This window comes from Mixophyes fleayi, chromosome 3 (assembly GCF_038048845.1).
Source record: "Mixophyes fleayi isolate aMixFle1 chromosome 3, aMixFle1.hap1, whole genome shotgun sequence".
Taxonomy (NCBI): Eukaryota; Metazoa; Chordata; class Amphibia; order Anura; family Limnodynastidae; genus Mixophyes; species Mixophyes fleayi.
The window spans coordinates 33,736,272-33,750,287 of NC_134404.1; the positions used below are offsets into that span (position 1 = coordinate 33,736,272).

At 34.3% G+C, this 14,016-nt stretch overlaps 13 non-coding genes across 13 annotated transcripts; all 13 read left to right on the plus strand.

The window, feature by feature from the left end:
• The first annotated feature begins 775 nt into the window (after nucleotides 1-775).
• TRNAR-UCU (transfer RNA arginine (anticodon UCU)) lies at nucleotides 776-861 on the plus strand. Its single transcript is given in 2 exon segments — nucleotides 776-812; nucleotides 826-861. It is a non-coding gene; the product is annotated as a tRNA-Arg (tRNA).
• Nucleotides 862-1,838: 977 nt separating this feature from the next.
• TRNAR-UCU (transfer RNA arginine (anticodon UCU)) lies at nucleotides 1,839-1,924 on the plus strand. The gene is given in 2 exon segments: nucleotides 1,839-1,875; nucleotides 1,889-1,924. It is a non-coding gene; the product is annotated as a tRNA-Arg (tRNA).
• Nucleotides 1,925-2,901: 977 nt separating this feature from the next.
• On the plus strand, nucleotides 2,902-2,987 carry TRNAR-UCU (transfer RNA arginine (anticodon UCU)). Its single transcript is given in 2 exon segments — nucleotides 2,902-2,938; nucleotides 2,952-2,987. It is a non-coding gene; the product is annotated as a tRNA-Arg (tRNA).
• A 943-nt stretch (nucleotides 2,988-3,930) lies between these two features.
• Nucleotides 3,931-4,016, plus strand: TRNAR-UCU (transfer RNA arginine (anticodon UCU)). The gene is given in 2 exon segments: nucleotides 3,931-3,967; nucleotides 3,981-4,016. It is a non-coding gene; the product is annotated as a tRNA-Arg (tRNA).
• A 977-nt stretch (nucleotides 4,017-4,993) lies between these two features.
• Nucleotides 4,994-5,079, plus strand: TRNAR-UCU (transfer RNA arginine (anticodon UCU)). The gene is given in 2 exon segments: nucleotides 4,994-5,030; nucleotides 5,044-5,079. It is a non-coding gene; the product is annotated as a tRNA-Arg (tRNA).
• A 977-nt stretch (nucleotides 5,080-6,056) lies between these two features.
• On the plus strand, nucleotides 6,057-6,142 carry TRNAR-UCU (transfer RNA arginine (anticodon UCU)). Its single transcript is given in 2 exon segments — nucleotides 6,057-6,093; nucleotides 6,107-6,142. It is a non-coding gene; the product is annotated as a tRNA-Arg (tRNA).
• Nucleotides 6,143-7,085: 943 nt separating this feature from the next.
• On the plus strand, nucleotides 7,086-7,171 carry TRNAR-UCU (transfer RNA arginine (anticodon UCU)). Its single transcript is given in 2 exon segments — nucleotides 7,086-7,122; nucleotides 7,136-7,171. It is a non-coding gene; the product is annotated as a tRNA-Arg (tRNA).
• A 977-nt stretch (nucleotides 7,172-8,148) lies between these two features.
• TRNAR-UCU (transfer RNA arginine (anticodon UCU)) lies at nucleotides 8,149-8,234 on the plus strand. Its single transcript is given in 2 exon segments — nucleotides 8,149-8,185; nucleotides 8,199-8,234. It is a non-coding gene; the product is annotated as a tRNA-Arg (tRNA).
• A 975-nt stretch (nucleotides 8,235-9,209) lies between these two features.
• TRNAR-UCU (transfer RNA arginine (anticodon UCU)) lies at nucleotides 9,210-9,295 on the plus strand. The gene is given in 2 exon segments: nucleotides 9,210-9,246; nucleotides 9,260-9,295. It is a non-coding gene; the product is annotated as a tRNA-Arg (tRNA).
• A 977-nt stretch (nucleotides 9,296-10,272) lies between these two features.
• On the plus strand, nucleotides 10,273-10,358 carry TRNAR-UCU (transfer RNA arginine (anticodon UCU)). The gene is given in 2 exon segments: nucleotides 10,273-10,309; nucleotides 10,323-10,358. It is a non-coding gene; the product is annotated as a tRNA-Arg (tRNA).
• Nucleotides 10,359-11,532: 1,174 nt separating this feature from the next.
• TRNAR-UCU (transfer RNA arginine (anticodon UCU)) lies at nucleotides 11,533-11,618 on the plus strand. The gene is given in 2 exon segments: nucleotides 11,533-11,569; nucleotides 11,583-11,618. It is a non-coding gene; the product is annotated as a tRNA-Arg (tRNA).
• Nucleotides 11,619-12,593: 975 nt separating this feature from the next.
• Nucleotides 12,594-12,679, plus strand: TRNAR-UCU (transfer RNA arginine (anticodon UCU)). Its single transcript is given in 2 exon segments — nucleotides 12,594-12,630; nucleotides 12,644-12,679. It is a non-coding gene; the product is annotated as a tRNA-Arg (tRNA).
• A 977-nt stretch (nucleotides 12,680-13,656) lies between these two features.
• TRNAR-UCU (transfer RNA arginine (anticodon UCU)) lies at nucleotides 13,657-13,742 on the plus strand. Its single transcript is given in 2 exon segments — nucleotides 13,657-13,693; nucleotides 13,707-13,742. It is a non-coding gene; the product is annotated as a tRNA-Arg (tRNA).
• Nucleotides 13,743-14,016: the final 274 nt, after the last annotated feature.

The following is a 14,016-nucleotide window of genomic DNA, read 5'->3' on the forward strand; positions in this document are numbered from 1 at the left end:
TCATGTCTTTTAGTGCCATTTTGCAGAGTTGTAAAACTTTCACAATCCATAACAACATTTCTTACCATGGAATCAATTATTACATTCCAATATTTGATTTCAATGTTACAGATGATAAAAGTGGAATAATACTGGAAAAATTCCTGATAAAATACCGGAGTGACTCCTCATATTTGAAATAGGACTTCTAGCCAAATGTGGCATTTAGAATACTCAGACATGTCTATTTTTGCCACTTTGACAATCCATAGCAACATTTCTTTCCATGGAATCATATATTTCACTCCACCATGTGATTTCATTGTTACAGATGATAAAAGTGGAATAATACTGGAAAAAAAATTGATAAAATGCTGGAGTGACTCCTCTTATTTCAAACAGGACTTCTAGCCAAAATTGGAATTTCGAAGACACAGACATGGTTATTTTTGCCATTAGACAGACAGGTTGTGAATATCTGACAAACTTTTAGAAATTTGTGACAATGGAAAAAAAAATTCAATCCACCACTTGAACCCATTGTTACCGATAATAATTGAAGAAATATGTCTGTGACATTCTTCTGTGTCTCACTCAACCAAGAATCCAACTGTCAATCAGTAATAACAAGCTTTGAGCTCCTACTTGGTACTAACCACTATCTTGTCTGCTACTTTTCTGCCATCAACCTGTATGTGTTAAAATATAGAGAATTCTTACATGAAAGATTGTATTATCTATTACAATATTTTATTCTCCAAGCAGTAAAAGCAAAAGGAAAATTACTACCAACAGGGGCTCTGTGGCGCAATGGATAGCGCATTGGACTTCTAGTATGTTGTAGTTATTCAAAGGTTGTGGGTTCGAGTCCCACCAGAGTCATTGCATCAATTCACTTGCAAACTTTTAATATTCATCAATACGTCTGGATGTAACTTACAGATTGTAGGTTTGAATCCTAACAAAAATGTAGAAATGGGCTTTTCTACATAATAATCCTCAAATTGGGTAGCACAAAATACTGGAATAATTCCTGATACTTGAAAGAGTATTTGTAGGCTTAATAGCCAGTTGGAAGACTCAGTCATGTCTTTTAGTGCCATTTTGCAGAGTTGTAAAACTTTCACAATCCATAACACCATTTCTTACCATGGAATCAATTATTACATTCCAATATTTGATTTCAATGTTACAGATGATAAAAGTGGAATAATACTGGAAAAATTCCTGATAAAATACCGGAGTGACTCCTCATATTTGAAATAGGACTTCTAGCCAAATGTGGCATTTAGAATACTCAGACATGTCTATTTTTGCCACTTTGACAATCCATAGCAACATTTCTTTCCATGGAATCATATATTTCACTCCACCATGTGATTTCATTGTTACAGATGATAAAAGTGGAATAATACTGGAAAAAAAATTGATAAAATGCTGGAGTGACTCCTCTTATTTCAAACAGGACTTCTAGCCAAAATTGGAATTTGGAAGACACAGACATGGTTATTTTTGCCATTAGACAGACAGGTTGTGAATATCTGACAAACTTTTAGAAATTTGTGACAATGGAAAAAAAAATTCAATCCACCACTTGAACCCATTGTTACCGATAATAATTGAAGAAATATGTCTGTGACATTCTTCTGTGTCTCACTCAACCAAGAATCCAACTGTCAATCAGTAATAACAAGCTTTGAGCTCCTACTTGGTACTAACCACTATCTTGTCTGCTACTTTTCTGCCATCAACCTGTATGTGTTAAAATATAGAGAATTGTTACATCAAAGATTGTATTATCTATTACAATATTTTATTCTCCAAGCAGTAAAAGCAAAAGGAAAATTACTACCAACAGGGGCTCTGTGGCGCAATGGAAAGCGCATTGGACTTCTAGTGTGTTGTAGTTATTCAAAGGTTGTGGGTTCGAGTCCCACCAGAGTCATTGCATCAATTCACTTGCAACCTTTTAATATTCATCAATACGTCTGGATGTAACTTACAGATTGTAGGTTTGAATCCTAACAAAAATGTAGAAATGGGCTTTTCTACATAATAATCCTCAAATTGGGTAGCACAAAATACTGGAATAATTCCTGATACTTGAAAGAGTATTTGTAGGCTTAATAGCCAGTTGGAAGACTCAGTCATGTCTTTTAGTGCCATTTTGCAGAGTTGTAAAACTTTCACAATCCATAACACCATTTCTTACCATGGAATCAATTATTACATTCCAATATTTGATTTCAATGTTACAGATGATAAAAGTGGAATAATACTGGAAAAATTCCTGATAAAATACCGGAGTGACTCCTCATATTTGAAATAGGACTTCTAGCCAAATGTGGCATTTAGAATACTCAGACATGTCTATTTTTGCCACTTTGACAATCCATAGCAACATTTCTTTCCATGGAATCATATATTTCACTCCACCATGTGATTTCATTGTTACAGATGATAAAAGTGGAATAATACTGGAAAAAAAATTGATAAAATGCTGGAGTGACTCCTCTTTTTTCAAACAGGACTTGCAGCCAAAATTGGCATTTGGAAGACACAGACATGGTTATTTTTGCCATTAGACAGACAGGTTGTAAATATCTGACAAACTTTTAGAAATTTGTGACAATGGAAAAAAAAATTCAATCCACCACTTGAACCCATTGTTACCGATAATAATTGAAGAAATATGTCTGTGACATTCTTCTGTGTCTCACTCAACCAAGAATCCAACTGTCAATCAGTAATAACAAGCTTTGAGCTCCTACTTGGTACTAACCACTATCTTGTCTGCTACTTTTCTGCCATCAACCTGTATGTGTTAAAATATAGAGAATTGTTACATCAAAGATTGTATTATCTATTACAATATTTTATTCTCCAAGCAGTAAAAGCAAAAGGAAAATTACTACCAACAGGGGCTCTGTGGCGCAATGGATAGCGCATTGGACTTCTAGTATGTTGTAGTTATTCAAAGGTTGTGGGTTCGAGTCCCACCAGAGTCATCAATACGTCTGGATGTAACTTACAGATTGTAGGTTTGAATCCTAACAAAAATGTAGAAATGGGCTTTTCTACCTAATAATCCTCAAATTGGGTAGCACAAAATACTGGAATAATTCCTGATACTTGAAATAGTATTTGTAGGCTTAATAGCCAGTTGGAAGACTCAGTCATGTCTTTTAGTGCCATTTTGCAGAGTTGTAAAACTTTCACAATCCATAACAACATTTCTTACCATGGAATCAATTATTACATTCCAATATTTGATTTCAATGTTACAGATGATAAAAGTGGAATAATACTGGAAAAATTCCTGATAAAATACCGGAGTGACTCCTCATATTTGAAATAGGACTTCTAGCCAAATGTGGCATTTAGAATACTCAGACATGTCTATTTTTGCCACTTTGACAATCCATAGCAACATTTCTTTCCATGGAATCATATATTTCACTCCACCATGTGATTTCATTGTTACAGATGATAAAAGTGGAATAATACTGGAAAAAAAATTGATAAAATGCTGGAGTGACTCCTCTTATTTCAAACAGGACTTCTAGCCAAAATTGGAATTTCGAAGACACAGACATGGTTATTTTTGCCATTAGACAGACAGGTTGTGAATATCTGACAAACTTTTAGAAATTTGTGACAATGGAAAAAAAAATTCAATCCACCACTTGAACCCATTGTTACCGATAATAATTGAAGAAATATGTCTGTGACATTCTTCTGTGTCTCACTCAACCAAGAATCCAACTGTCAATCAGTAATAACAAGCTTTGAGCTCCTACTTGGTACTAACCACTATCTTGTCTGCTACTTTTCTGCCATCAACCTGTATGTGTTAAAATATAGAGAATTCTTACATGAAAGATTGTATTATCTATTACAATATTTTATTCTCCAAGCAGTAAAAGCAAAAGGAAAATTACTACCAACAGGGGCTCTGTGGCGCAATGGATAGCGCATTGGACTTCTAGTATGTTGTAGTTATTCAAAGGTTGTGGGTTCGAGTCCCACCAGAGTCATTGCATCAATTCACTTGCAAACTTTTAATATTCATCAATACGTCTGGATGTAACTTACAGATTGTAGGTTTGAATCCTAACAAAAATGTAGAAATGGGCTTTTCTACATAATAATCCTCAAATTGGGTAGCACAAAATACTGGAATAATTCCTGATACTTGAAAGAGTATTTGTAGGCTTAATAGCCAGTTGGAAGACTCAGTCATGTCTTTTAGTGCCATTTTGCAGAGTTGTAAAACTTTCACAATCCATAACACCATTTCTTACCATGGAATCAATTATTACATTCCAATATTTGATTTCAATGTTACAGATGATAAAAGTGGAATAATACTGGAAAAATTCCTGATAAAATACCGGAGTGACTCCTCATATTTGAAATAGGACTTCTAGCCAAATGTGGCATTTAGAATACTCAGACATGTCTATTTTTGCCACTTTGACAATCCATAGCAACATTTCTTTCCATGGAATCATATATTTCACTCCACCATGTGATTTCATTGTTACAGATGATAAAAGTGGAATAATACTGGAAAAAAAATTGATAAAATGCTGGAGTGACTCCTCTTATTTCAAACAGGACTTCTAGCCAAAATTGGAATTTGGAAGACACAGACATGGTTATTTTTGCCATTAGACAGACAGGTTGTGAATATCTGACAAACTTTTAGAAATTTGTGACAATGGAAAAAAAAATTCAATCCACCACTTGAACCCATTGTTACCGATAATAATTGAAGAAATATGTCTGTGACATTCTTCTGTGTCTCACTCAACCAAGAATCCAACTGTCAATCAGTAATAACAAGCTTTGAGCTCCTACTTGGTACTAACCACTATCTTGTCTGCTACTTTTCTGCCATCAACCTGTATGTGTTAAAATATAGAGAATTGTTACATCAAAGATTGTATTATCTATTACAATATTTTATTCTCCAAGCAGTAAAAGCAAAAGGAAAATTACTACCAACAGGGGCTCTGTGGCGCAATGGAAAGCGCATTGGACTTCTAGTGTGTTGTAGTTATTCAAAGGTTGTGGGTTCGAGTCCCACCAGAGTCATTGCATCAATTCACTTGCAACCTTTTAATATTCATCAATACGTCTGGATGTAACTTACAGATTGTAGGTTTGAATCCTAACAAAAATGTAGAAATGGGCTTTTCTACATAATAATCCTCAAATTGGGTAGCACAAAATACTGGAATAATTCCTGATACTTGAAAGAGTATTTGTAGGCTTAATAGCCAGTTGGAAGACTCAGTCATGTCTTTTAGTGCCATTTTGCAGAGTTGTAAAACTTTCACAATCCATAACACCATTTCTTACCATGGAATCAATTATTACATTCCAATATTTGATTTCAATGTTACAGATGATAAAAGTGGAATAATACTGGAAAAATTCCTGATAAAATACCGGAGTGACTCCTCATATTTGAAATAGGACTTCTAGCCAAATGTGGCATTTAGAATACTCAGACATGTCTATTTTTGCCACTTTGACAATCCATAGCAACATTTCTTTCCATGGAATCATATATTTCACTCCACCATGTGATTTCATTGTTACAGATGATAAAAGTGGAATAATACTGGAAAAAAAATTGATAAAATGCTGGAGTGACTCCTCTTTTTTCAAACAGGACTTGCAGCCAAAATTGGCATTTGGAAGACACAGACATGGTTATTTTTGCCATTAGACAGACAGGTTGTAAATATCTGACAAACTTTTAGAAATTTGTGACAATGGAAAAAAAAATTCAATCCACCACTTGAACCCATTGTTACCGATAATAATTGAAGAAATATGTCTGTGACATTCTTCTGTGTCTCACTCAACCAAGAATCCAACTGTCAATCAGTAATAACAAGCTTTGAGCTCCTACTTGGTACTAACCACTATCTTGTCTGCTACTTTTCTGCCATCAACCTGTATGTGTTAAAATATAGAGAATTGTTACATCAAAGATTGTATTATCTATTACAATATTTTATTCTCCAAGCAGTAAAAGCAAAAGGAAAATTACTACCAACAGGGGCTCTGTGGCGCAATGGATAGCGCATTGGACTTCTAGTATGTTGTAGTTATTCAAAGGTTGTGGGTTCGAGTCCCACCAGAGTCATCAATACGTCTGGATGTAACTTACAGATTGTAGGTTTGAATCCTAACAAAAATGTAGAAATGGGCTTTTCTACCTAATAATCCTCCAATTGGGTAGCACAAAATACTGGAATAATTCCTGATACTTGAAATAGTATTTGTAGGCTTAATAGCCAGTTGGAAGACTCAGTCATGTCTTTTAGTGCCATTTTGCAGAGTTGTAAAACTTTCACAATCCATAACACCATTTCTTACCATGAAATCAATTATTACATTCCAATATTTGATTTCAATGTTACAGATGATAAAAGTGGAATAATACTGGAAAAATTCCTGATAAAATACCGGAGTGACTCCTCATATTTGAAATAGGACTTCTAGCCAAATGTGGCATTTAGAATACTCAGACATGTCTATTTTTGCCACTTTGACAATCCATAGCAACATTTCTTTCCATGGAATCATATATTTCACTCCACCATGTGATTTCATTGTTACAGATGATAAAAGTGGAATAATACTGGAAAAAATATTGATAAAATGCTGGAGTGACTCCTCTTATTTCAAACAGGACTTCTAGCCAAAATTGGAATTTCGAAGACACAGACATGGTTATTTTTGCCATTAGACAGACAGGTTGTGAATATCTGACAAACTTTTAGAAATTTGTGACAATGGAAAAAAAAATTCAATCCACCACTTGAACCCATTGTTACCGATAATAATTGAAGAAATATGTCTGTGACATTCTTCTGTGTCTCACTCAACCAAGAATCCAACTGTCAATCAGTAATAACAAGCTTTGAGCTCCTACTTGGTACTAACCACTATCTTGTCTGCTACTTTTCTGCCATCAACCTGTATGTGTTAAAATATAGAGAATTGTTACATCAAAGATTGTATTATCTATTACAATATTTTATTCTCCAAGCAGTAAAAGCAAAAGGAAAATTACTACCAACAGGGGCTCTGTGGCGCAATGGATAGCGCATTGGACTTCTAGTATGTTGTAGTTATTCAAAGGTTGTGGGTTCGAGTCCCACCAGAGTCATTGCATCAATTCACTTGCAAACTTTTAATATTCATCAATACGTCTGGATGTAACTTACAGATTGTAGGTTTGAATCCTAACAAAAATGTAGAAATGGGCTTTTCTACATAATAATCCTCAAATTGGGTAGCACAAAATACTGGAATAATTCCTGATACTTGAAAGAGTATTTGTAGGCTTAATAGCCAGTTGGAAGACTCAGTCATGTCTTTTAGTGCCATTTTGCAGAGTTGTAAAACTTTCACAATCCATAACACCATTTCTTACCATGGAATCAATTATTACATTCCAATATTTGATTTCAATGTTACAGATGATAAAAGTGGAATAATACTGGAAAAATTCCTGATAAAATACCGGAGTGACTCCTCATATTTGAAATAGGACTTCTAGCCAAATGTGGCATTTAGAATACTCAGACATGTCTATTTTTGCCACTTTGACAATCCATAGCAACATTTCTTTCCATGGAATCATATATTTCACTCCACCATGTGATTTCATTGTTACAGATGATAAAAGTGGAATAATACTGGAAAAAAAATTGATAAAATGCTGGAGTGACTCCTCTTATTTCAAACAGGACTTCTAGCCAAAATTGGAATTTGGAAGACACAGACATGGTTATTTTTGCCATTAGACAGACAGGTTGTGAATATCTGACAAACTTTTAGAAATTTGTGACAATGGAAAAAAAAATTCAATCCACCACTTGAACCCATTGTTACCGATAATAATTGAAGAAATATGTCTGTGACATTCTTCTGTGTCTCACTCAACCAAGAATCCAACTGTCAATCAGTAATAACAAGCTTTGAGCTCCTACTTGGTACTAACCACTATCTTGTCTGCTACTTTTCTGCCATCAACCTGTATGTGTTAAAATATAGAGAATTCTTACATGAAAGATTGTATTATCTATTACAATATTTTATTCTCCAAGCAGTAAAAGCAAAAGGAAAATTACTACCAACAGGGGCTCTGTGGCGCAATGGATAGCGCATTGGACTTCTAGTATGTTGTAGTTATTCAAAGGTTGTGGGCTCGAGTCCCACCAGAGTCATTGCATCAATTCCCATGCAAACTTTTAATATTCACATACGTCTGGATGTAATTTACAGATTGTAGGTTTGAATCCTAACAAAAATGTAGAAATGGGCTTTTCTACCTAATAATCCTCCAATTGGGTAGCACAAAATACTGGAATAATTCCTGATACTTGAAATAGTATTTGTAGGCTTAATAGCCAGTTGGAAGACTCAGTCATGTCTTTTAGTGCCATTTTGCAGAGTTGTAAAACTTTCACAATCCATAACAACATTTCTTACCATGGAATCAATTATTACATTCCAATATTTGATTTCAATGTTACAGATGATAAAAGTGGAATAATACTGGAAAAATTCCTGATAAAATACCGGAGTGACTCCTCATATTTGAAATAGGACTTCTAGCCAAATGTTGCATTTAGAATACTCAGACATGTCTATTTTTGCCACTTTGACAATCCATAGCAACATTTCTTTCCATGGAATCATATATTTCACTCCACCATGTGATTTCATTGTTACAGATGATAAAAGTGGAATAATACTGGAAAAAAAATTGATAAAATGCTGGAGTGACTCCTCTTTTTTCAAACAGGACTTGCAGCCAAAATTGGCATTTGGAAGACACAGACATGGTTATTTTTGCCATTAGACAGACAGGTTGTAAATATCTGACAAACTTTTAGAAATTTGTGACAATGGAAAAAAAAATTCAATCCACCACTTGAACCCATTGTTACCGATAATAATTGAAGAAATATGTCTGTGACATTCTTCTGTGTCTCACTCAACCAAGAATCCAACTGTATATCAGTAATAACAAGCTTTGAGCTCCTACTTGGTACTAACCACTATCTTGTCTGCTACTTTTCTGCCATCAACCTGTATGTGTTAAAATATAGAGAATTGTTACATCAAAGATTGTATTATCTATTACAATATTTTATTCTCCAAGCAGTAAAAGCAAAAGGAAAATTACTACCAACAGGGGCTCTGTGGCGCAATGGATAGCGCATTGGACTTCTAGTATGTTGTAGTTATTCAAAGGTTGTGGGTTCGAGTACCACCAGAGTCATTGCATCAATTCACTTGCAAACTTTTAATATTCATCAATACGTCTGGATGTAACTTACAGATTGTAGGTTTGAATCCTAACAAAAATGTAGAAATGGGCTTTTCTACATAATAATCCTCAAATTGGGTAGCACAAAATACTGGAATAATTCCTGATACTTGAAAGAGTATTTGTAGGCTTAATAGCCAGTTGGAAGACTCAGTCATGTCTTTTAGTGCCATTTTGCAGAGTTGTAAAACTTTCACAATCCATAACACCATTTCTTACCATGGAATCAATTATTACATTCCAATATTTGATTTCAATGTTACAGATGATAAAAGTGGAATAATACTGGAAAAATTCCTGATAAAATACCGGAGTGACTCCTCATATTTGAAATAGGACTTCTAGCCAAATGTGGCATTTAGAATACTCAGACATGTCTATTTTTGCCACTTTGACAATCCATAGCAACATTTCTTTCCATGGAATCATATATTTCACTCCACCATGTGATTTCATTGTTACAGATGATAAAAGTGGAATAATACTGGAAAAAAAATTGATAAAATGCTGGAGTGACTCCTCTTATTTCAAACAGGACTTCTAGCCAAAAGTGGAATTTGGAAGACACAGACATGGTTATTTTTACCATTAGACAGACAGGTTGTGAATATCTGACAAACTTTTAGAAATTTGTAACAATGGAAAAAAAAATTCAATCCACCACTTGAACCCATTGTTACCGATAATAATTGAAGAAATATGTCTGTGACATTCTTCTGTGTCTCACTCAACCAAGAATCCAACTGTCAATCAGTAATAACAAGCTTTGAGCTCCTACTTGGTACTAACCACTATCTTGTCTGCTACTTTTCTGCCATCAACCTGTATGTGTTAAAATATAGAGAATTGTTACATCAAAGATTGTATTATCTATTACAATATTTTATTCTCCAAGCAGTAAAAGCAAAAGGAAAATTACTACCAACAGGGGCTCTGTGGCGCAATGGATAGCGCATTGGACTTCTAGTATGTTGTAGTTATTCAAAGGTTGTGGGTTCGAGTCCCACCAGAGTCATTGCATGAATTCACTTGCAAACTTTTAATATTCACATACGTCTGGATGTAACTTACAGATTGTAGGTTTGAATCCTAACAAAAATGTAGAAATGGGCTTTTCTACCTAATAATCCTCAAATTGGGTAGCAGAAAATACTGGAATAATTCCTGATACTTGAAATAGTATTTGTAGGCTTAATAGCCAGTTGGAAGACTCAGTCATGTCTTTTAGTGCCATTTTGCAGAGTTGTAAAACTTTCACAATCCATAACACCATTTCTTACCATGGAATCAATTATTACATTCCAATATTTGATTTCAATGTTACAGATGATAAAAATGGAATAATACTGGAAAAATTCCTGATAAAATACCAGAGTGACTCCTCATATTTGAAATAGGACTTCTAGCCAAATTCGGCATTTGGAATACTCAGACATGTCTATTTTTGCCACTTTGAGAATCCATAGCAACATTTCTTTCCATGGAATCAATTATTTCACTCCACCATGTGATTTCAATGTTACAGATGATAAAAGTGGAATAATACTGGAAAAATTCCTGATAAAATACCGGAGTGACTCCTCATATTTGAAATAGGACTTCTAGCCAAATGTTGCATTTAGAATACTCAGACATGTCTATTTTTGCCACTTTGACAATCCATAGCAACATTTCTTTCCATGGAATCATATATTTCACTCCACCATGTGATTTCATTGTTACAGATGATAAAAGTGGAATAATACTGGAAAAAAAATTGATAAAATGCTGGAGTGACTCCTCTTTTTTCAAACAGGACTTGCAGCCAAAATTGGCATTTGGAAGACACAGACATGGTTATTTTTGCCATTAGACAGACAGGTTGTAAATATCTGACAAACTTTTAGAAATTTGTGACAATGGAAAAAAAAATTCAATCCACCACTTGAACCCATTGTTACCGATAATAATTGAAGAAATATGTCTGTGACATTCTTCTGTGTCTCACTCAACCAAGAATCCAACTGTCAATCAGTAATAACAAGCTTTGAGCTCCTACTTGGTACTAACCACTATCTTGTCTGCTACTTTTCTGCCATCAACCTGTATGTGTTAAAATATAGAGAATTGTTACATCAAAGATTGTATTATCTATTACAATATTTTATTCTCCAAGCAGTAAAAGCAAAAGGAAAATTACTACCAACAGGGGCTCTGTGGCGCAATGGATAGCGCATTGGACTTCTAGTATGTTGTAGTTATTCAAAGGTTGTGGGTTCGAGTCCCACCAGAGTCATTGCATCAATTCCCATGCAAACTTTTAATATTCACATACGTCTGGATGTAACTTACAGATTGTAGGTTTGAATCCTAACAAAAATGTAGAAATGGGCTTTTCTACCTAATAATCCTCAAATTGGGTAGCACAAAATACTTGAATAATTCCTGATACTTGAAAGAGTATTTGTAGGCTTAATAGCCAGTTGGAAGACTCAGTCATGTCTTTTAGTGCCATTTTGCAGAGTTGTAAAACTTTCACAATCCATAATAACATTTCTTACCATGGAATCAATTATTACATTCCAATATTTGATTTCAATGTTACAGATGATAAAAGTGGAATAATACTGGAAAAATTCCTGATAAAATACCGGAGTGACTCCTCATATTTGAAATAGGACTTCTAGCCAAATGTGGCATTTAGAATACTCAGACATGTCTATTTTTGCCACTTTGACAATCCATAGCAACATTTCTTTCCATGGAATCATATATTTCACTCCACCATGTGATTTCATTGTTACAGATGATAAAAGTGGAATAATACTGGAAAAAATATTGATAAAATGCTGGAGTGACTCCTCTTATTTCAAACAGGACTTCTAGCCAAAATTGGAATTTCGAAGACACAGACATGGTTATTTTTGCCATTAGACAGACAGGTTGTGAATATCTGACAAACTTTTTGAAATTTGTAACAATGGAAAAAAAAATTCAATCCACCACTTGAACCCATTGTTACCAATAATAATTGAAGAAATATGTCTGTGACATTCTTCTGTGTCTCACTCAACCAAGAATCCAACTGTCAATCAGTAATAACAAGCTTTGAACTCCTACTTGGTACTAACCACTATCTTGTCTGCTACTTTTGTGCCATCAACCTGTATGTGTTAAAATATAGAGAATTGTTACATCAAAGATTGTATTATTTATTACAATATTTTATTCTCCAAGCAGTAAAAGCAAAAGGAAAATTACTACCAACAGGGGCTCTGTGGCGCAATGGATAGTGCATTGGACTTCTAGTATGTTGTAGTTATTCAAAGGTTGTGGGTTCGAGTCCCACCAGAGTCATTGCATCAATTCACTTGCAACCTTTTAATATTCATCAATACGTCTGGATGTAACTTACAGATTGTAGGTTTGAATCCTAACAAAAATGTAGAAATGGGCTTTTCTACCTAATAATCCTCCAATTGGGTAGCACAAAATACTGGAATAATTCCTGATACTTGAAATAGTATTTGTAGGCTTAATAGCCAGTTGGAAGACTCAGTCATGTCTTTTAGTGCCATTTTGCAGAGTTGTAAAACTTTCACAATCCATAACAAAATTTCTTACCATGGAATCAATTATTACATTCCAATATTTGATTTCAATGTTACAGATGATAAAAGTGGAATAATACTGGAAAAATTCCTGATAAAATACCGGAGTGACTCCTCATATTTGAAATAGGACTTCTAGCCAAATGTGGCATTTAGAATACTCAGACATGTCTATTTTTGCCACTTTGACAATCCATAGCAACATTTCTTTCCATGGAATCATATATTTCACTCCACCATGTGATTTCATTGTTACAGATGATAAAAGTGGAATAATACTGGAAAAAATCTTGATAAAATGCTGGAGTGACTCCTCTTATTTCAAACAGGACTTGTAGCCAAAATTGGCATTTGGAAGACACAGACATGGTTATTTTTGCCATTAGACAGACAGGTTGTGAATATCTGACAAACTTTTTGAAATTTGTAACAATGGAAAAAAAAATTCAATCCACCACTTGAACCCATTGTTACCGATAATAATTGAAGAAATATGTCTGTGACATTCTTCTGTGTCTCACTCAACCAAGAATCCAACTGTCAATCAGTAATAACAAGCTTTGAACTCCTACTTGGTACTAACCACTATCTTGTCTGCTACTTTTCTGCCATCAACCTGTATGTGTTAAAATATAGAGAATTGTTACATCAAAGATTGTATTATCTATTACAATATTTTATTCTCCAAGCAGTAAAAGCAAAAGGAAAATTACTACCAACAGGGGCTCTGTGGCACAATGGATAGCGCATTGGACTTCTAGTATGTTGTAATTATTCAAAGGTTGTGGGTTCGAGTCCCACCAGAGTCATTGCATCAATTCACTTGCAAACTTTTAATATTCATCAATACGTCTGGATGTAACTTACAGATTGTAGGTTTGAATCCTAACAAAAATGTAGAAATGGGCTTTTCTACCTAATAATCCTCCAATTGGGTAGCACAAAATACTGGAATAATTCCTCATACTTGAAATAGTATTTATAGGCTTAATAGCCAGTTGGAAGACTCAGTCTTGTCTTTTAGTGCCATTTTGCAGAGTTGTAAAACTTTCACAATCCATAACACCATTTCTTACCATGGAA